This window comes from Trichechus manatus, unplaced genomic scaffold, assembly GCF_000243295.1.
Source record: "Trichechus manatus latirostris isolate Lorelei unplaced genomic scaffold, TriManLat1.0 scaffold00069, whole genome shotgun sequence".
NCBI lineage: Eukaryota > Metazoa > Chordata > Mammalia > Sirenia > Trichechidae > Trichechus > Trichechus manatus.
In genome coordinates this window covers 4,115,424-4,121,423 of record NW_004444005.1, presented here as the reverse complement: position 1 = coordinate 4,121,423, position 6,000 = coordinate 4,115,424, and the positions used below count along the sequence as shown (strand labels likewise).

At 46.1% G+C, this 6,000-nt stretch overlaps 1 protein-coding gene across 3 annotated transcripts in view; it reads left to right on the top strand.

Moving 5' to 3' along the window:
* The window catches only part of TCF20 (transcription factor 20), a 177,869-nt gene that overhangs the window by 91,853 nt on the left and 80,016 nt on the right, over positions 1-6,000 (top strand). Inside the window, exon 1 of one of the 3 annotated variants that reach the window (XM_023734591.1) lies at positions 58-74. The exons of the other annotated variants lie outside the window; for them this stretch is intronic. The gene's annotated coding sequence lies outside the window, so the exon portion shown is untranslated. Of the gene's footprint in view, positions 1-57; positions 75-6,000 lie in introns of those variants that run through there. 3 annotated transcript variants of the gene reach the window in all.

Genomic DNA, 6,000 nt, shown 5'->3' with positions numbered 1-6,000 from the left:
GCGCCGCCCGCCGCCGCTCCCTCCCCGCCCTCCCCTGGCGGAGGCCGAGGGGACGGGGCGGGGGGCTCCCGCAGGTAACCGCCGCCCTGGCCTAGGGTGGGGGAGGGGCCTGGGCGGAGGCGCTGGGGCGGGCGGGGTGTTTGGACTGGGGGGCCGGGGCAGAGGTCCCAGTCCGACTTGGGAGTGCTGACCCCCCGTACTCCGAGGCTGGGGCTGCTGAGGGGAAGGGGCCCGACTCCGGGCGCTGAGGCGAATGGCCCTGGCTGGCCTGACCTCAGAGTGCAGCGAGGAGGGGCTGGACGGGGCCCAGGGGTGCTGAGAAGAGTCTGACTTGGCGTCAGGGGGCTGAGGGGTTGTGTCCCCCAGGGGTCTCAGCCCGGCCTGGGTGTCTGTCGGGGCTTGGGGACCGGTCCTAGCTTCACGGTGCTGTGGAGACGGTACCTGCTAGTCGCGGCCTTGAGTGCAAAGGCGGAGGGTGTGAGCGGGCGGTGGCCGCCTCGGGGCCCCCGGCGGCCCCGGGAAGCCGGGGGCCCTGGCCTATTCGCTGCGGGCCGGAGGCGAGGCCGGCGGCGCGAGGGCCGCGCCGGGGCGCTCGGGGTCAGAGCGCGCCCCGGGCTGCGGGAAGGACGGGCACCCTTTACTGCCATGTGAACACCTGAGGCCATGTGGACGCGGCGGCTTTTCACCAGTTGGGGGCGGAGGGCAGGTACCCGCTGCGGTGCGCCCGGGCTCGGCGCGGGGGCGGGGAGCGGGCGTGGGACACACTTCCTGTGCGGGTTCTCCCCTCCCCACCGCGGGGAGCAGGGCGGGTGTCTCTGATCCGGTGGTCTTGGCGAACTAGCGCTCGTTTGGGGGCCCGAAGCGCTACGTTGCTCTTCCTTTTTTTGGGGGAAAGTCGTGGTTGAAAAAGAGTGGCTGATCCGACCGGGCCCTCTGTGGCGGCGGCGGGAGGTGGAATGTCTCCTGTGCGCCGCGCTGGGAGTGGAATTTGGTGAGGTGGGGGTTGCCGGGGAGCGCCCGCCTTCCGCGGCCTGTGGGTGGGGATACTAGCAACGTTTGCTTGTCTGTAGTCAACCCTTCGGTTTGCCCTTAGGGGCCAGAGCAAAATTAGGATTTCCACCGCCTTTTCCTCTTTGCTTTTTCTCCCTCAAAGTTTAGATGACTTTGGTAACTGCTGTAAAATGGATGGAATTTTCGAGCTATTATCTAACAGGCAGATCTTTGCATGATAATTGGACCCTTATGTTAACAGCCTCAGCGAAGAGTGAAGAGTTTTATAAAACATCTTAAATGGGGTGGCAGCTTGGTGGACGGGGAAAGCTGCATGAATTCCGACTCGGGAGACCAGGGATCTACTTCGCAGCTTTGCTACCAAATAACCTGTAACCCTGGGCAAGTTACTCATTCTCTCAGGGCCCTAATTTCCTCGTCTGTTAAATGAGGATTCTTCTCCAGGTCAAACATTACAGGTGTTAGGCAATTTTTTTTTTTTTTTTGTCCTCTCCCATCTTGTCGCTTGTTCTAGCCATAGGCAACTTTTCTGAGAAATGCAGGCTATACCTTATGTGGCTTTTCAGAGTTTCTCTTGCTTTAGTTTCCGGCCTCTTTTCCAGCAGAGCATAAAACTTGGTCAGGCTACAGTTTTTCCTCAAATCTCAGGGGTGTTCTGTGCGTCTCAAAAGGTTCGAGTAGTATATTATGCTAGCCTATGTTGAAGGAGCCTTGTAGTGTTTGTTTTTGTGTAAGAAGAAATTACCAGAAAAAAAGATTGCAGAGAACATTTGACTACTTGGGAACTGTGGATAATGTAGGTGTGTTTGAGTCTGTGTGTGTTGGTTAGCTCAGAGAAGTTTCAAGTTCTATGCAGGGGATTGTGGAGGAATCTTAATTAAAGTTCTTTAAAGGGACATTTGGTATTTGGCTCCCTTTTGAAATTTCCAGTGTCAGTGTTCTCAGAGTAGGGATGAAGTGGAATTCCATGCTATCTCCTGTGAAATGGTATGCTAGTGGAATTAACTATCACCTCAGGGTGCACTAATTATTTGCATCCACAATTTATATTTTAATGGTAGCCGGATGCTTCCTCTCAGATGCTGAAGAACCCCAGTTAGTTTCACTGATTTTATGGTGTGTGAGGGCCTTAGGCCATGCTTTTGACTAGTAAGTACTTTTAAACCAACCTCAGAAGTTGGTCTTATTTGGCTTAAGTTTCTACCACTAATTTTAAGTACCATGATGCTTGAAGGGCATGTGCCTGTATCTTTCTGAGATTACATTTTTATTCATTCAATACAGTTTCAGAAAGGTTCTCAGAAGTGGGATGTGCTCATAATGTTGACTTTGGAGATGATGTTAGTACCAGTTTTCTTCTGTGTTAACATCAGACCTGTCACATAGATAGATAACCTTTATATGTTTACACAGATGATTTGGATTTTCCTAAAATAGGTAGTTTATTCTATCTTGGTATTTGAATTATGACCTTGTATTCGTTGTGGCATTTTAAAAACCATAGTTATTTAAATGTTGAGTAGTTACCACATACACATATATTTACGTTTGTTTTATAACTTACAAGGAAAGAATATTATTAGAAAAGTTTTATTCTATTTGTTTGCACATATGTATCTGAGAGAAGGTTGACAAATTGGTAAGATGTCAGAAGACATTAGTTTTAGTTCCAGTACTGCCAAACTGGGTGATCTTGAGTGAGTTCTATAACCTTTTAGTGGTGTACTTTTTTTTTTTAAACTCTATAAAATGAAACGGAATGTAGTTGAAATGATCACGTCTGTTTAGAACAAGAACTTAGAATTGCAGTCATGTGGTGAGTTCACTTTCTCATCATATAGCTAGGAAAGGATGCTAACTTTAAAAAAAAAAAACAAAAACAAAACCCTTACAGCAGACTCTGACCGAGGTATTTTAAATTATCTTACAAAATTCACCCAGCAGACTTAAGAGTACTTTTAAGTCCTGAGAGGTCATAGAGCTCGTGAGGGTCAGGGCTTGGATGTGACCCTCCTCTCCTTGGCTTCACATCCTGTACTAGGTCCATTATACCTCACGGCCCACTGAAGGTACAAGCCAGTTAAAGGTAGACACAGCCTTGGAATCCATATATTCCTGCTCTGCCCCCCACCCCACCCCTTTTTAAACCCAAAATCTGGACTCCAGCAAAATAATGGAAAAGCATGGTTTAGTGACTATGCCATGTGGTTTAGTGATCCCAGGAAATTTTCTAAACCTTCACCTGGCCAGTTTTGCCAGTACATCTGAGATTTAATCTTAAAAGTTGTCTCCTTCATGTGTTAGTTCACAGAGTGATACAGTACCTAACGGGCTGTCTCTCATCCTGTGTGAGTAGTTTACAGTGCACAGGAATGATTATTATCTTGTGACTGCTCTCGGTTTGGCCAGGTAGGACCCAAAAGATACACTTAAGAAAGTCCTTTCCCCACTGTGCTTAAATGGTCTTCCTCATGGGGGTTTGTGTTCAGGGCACCTTAGTGCTCATTATAACTGTCCCAGGGCTTCCAACTCTCCTGCCTTTGTTTTCTTTTTGTAGTGGTCAAAAAGAAATAACAAAATGAAGCAAAACAATAAAAGCCTATTTATATTGGAGAAAAGCAGTACATCAAGGTTATGCATTTGAAATATAGTGTACCGAAATCAGGGCTTTCGTAGAGCATAATTCGGTCACGTTGTACTTAGACTGGATAGTTTTTTGATTATTAGACTGTTGCATGTCCTTTAATATCTGTACTCTGTTCAGTATGGGTGAGAAGGGTGTCACGGCAACAAACACAATCAGTACTTTCTGCATTAGAGCTGTGTTTACCTTGTAGGTAATGCTCAGCACTCAGCAGGAAGATGAACTATAACTTGAGTTATTGGTGTATCTGTGGCTTGTTATCTGATGCTTCATTGTGGGGAAGTTAAGAAAGAAAACATTAGCTACTGGGGAAATTATCCTTTTGCAGTATGTACAAGTAAGCTCTTCTGTAGGGAGGGTAGAAATTAATTGGAACACTTGACTATCTGCCTGATTGGAAGATGGTTTCCATGTTTGAATATAGTATCTCTGAAAATGGGTTAAGGTCCTCCTGTGTGTGTGTTACTACTTTCATTCATTAGCAAGTATTTGTAGGTACTCTTCTAAGCACAGGAGATGCAGTGGTTGGCAAGATAAAGAGCCTGCCCTGGGAGACTATAAACAGTAAATAAATAAGAATGTCGGGGGTGACAACAACTATGAAGAAAACAAAAAGATAATGTAATAGTAACTACTTGAGGGTGCTCATAAAGATGTTCCCCGTTTTGAAGCCTTTTCTGCCAGCAGGGCAGTCAAACTTGATGTGTGGGATAGATGAAAATGGCATTAAACAAAGTAAATAATTTACTTTAGCCCTGAGCATCTTGAGAAGTTAATTCAAAGAGTGGAGGTGGGTTGGTTGAATTCTTCCCTCTGCTTTTATTTCTGTGCTTTGTAAATGAGGACCTGGCTCAAAAGAGCATAAGGGAAGCATTAATGATACCTTGTAAAGCTAAGACCACCACCCATCTCACTTTGTGGTACTGTGATGGCTTTCATGTTGCTATAATGCTGGAAGCTGTACCTCTGGTATTTCAAATATCAGCAGAGTGTCCATGGTGAACAGGTTTTAGTAGAGCTTCCAGATAAGACAGATTTGGAAGAAAGGCCTGGTGATTTACATCCAAAAATTAGCCATTGAAAACCCCATGGATCACAGAATATCGTCTGAGACTTCAGCTCATATACTTTGGCCACGTCATCAGGAGGGACTGATTTCTGGAGAAGGACATCATATTTGGCAAAGTGGAGGGCCAGTGAAGGTGAGGGAAATTCTCAGTGAGATGGATTGAGACAGTGGCTGCACTAGTGGACTCAAACATACCAACGATCATGAAGATGGCACAGGATGGGCAGCTTTTCGTTCTGTTATACATGGAATTGTTATGAGTCAGAGCCGACTCGACAGCAACTAACAACAAAGTCTGTGAAAGAGGAGTGTTGTCTGCTTTTATTAATCATCCTGATAAGAAGTGTGATGATGTTACAATATTGGTTGGTACTGGGCAATATCAGAAACATCCTTTAGCTTTGTTTTTGTTTCTTTTTTGGGGAATTAAATTGGGTGTTACAATCACCTTTGTTAAAGCTTCAAATGACTTCTCTATTAAGGGCACTTTGCTAGGTATTGCTTCAAATGGGCATCTCGAGTGACTGAGTGGAACTTGGGTAAGGAGGCTGTTGAGGGAAGAGGCTATGGCTGGGGAGGAAACTGTGCAGGTAAGACAGGCTTCAGTAACCATAGCTAGCAGGGTTTGTCCTCTCTGTCTTTCTCAGTCAGCTAGAATTCATCACCCTTCTCCCACCCTTTCTGTACTTTCTGATTGTAGAATTACAGAGCTGAAAGAAACCTAAGAAATTGTCTGGGCTACATTTTGGCTTTACAGCTCAGGAAAGATGCCAAGAGGGTGGTGACTTGCCCAAAGATACGCCGCTTTAATCCTGACAGAATCAAGGTGAGGACCCTGATCTTTACCAGCTAGGCCAGTGTTCTTTCCACTGAGCCCCACGCTCTCACCAGAGGATAGATAGTGGCTCCTGAGTGGGAAAAGCCTCTGGGTACTAATGTACTCACTTATGAAAAAAAGCCCATGTAGTTCCAGTCTTAAGAACCCAAGGAAGAGACAGCATATCAATTTTGAAAGCAGAGTACGGACAGAGAAAATTGTACCGCCATTACATCTCAGAAAGATAAGTAGCCTTGGTTTCTCATCCTGATGATGTCTTGGTCCAGAATGGGTGACATGGAGTAGCTCTTCCTTTGCCATATTCAGCATTAGTTAGTTGTGCAGTTAGAATGAGGCCTTTTAGATGTAGGGGGCACTTCTGAAATGTGATTAAAATTGGATTCTAAGATTCAGAATAGCGAAGGCCCCAGGAATCTTAAGTTCCAGACCTCAGTTTCA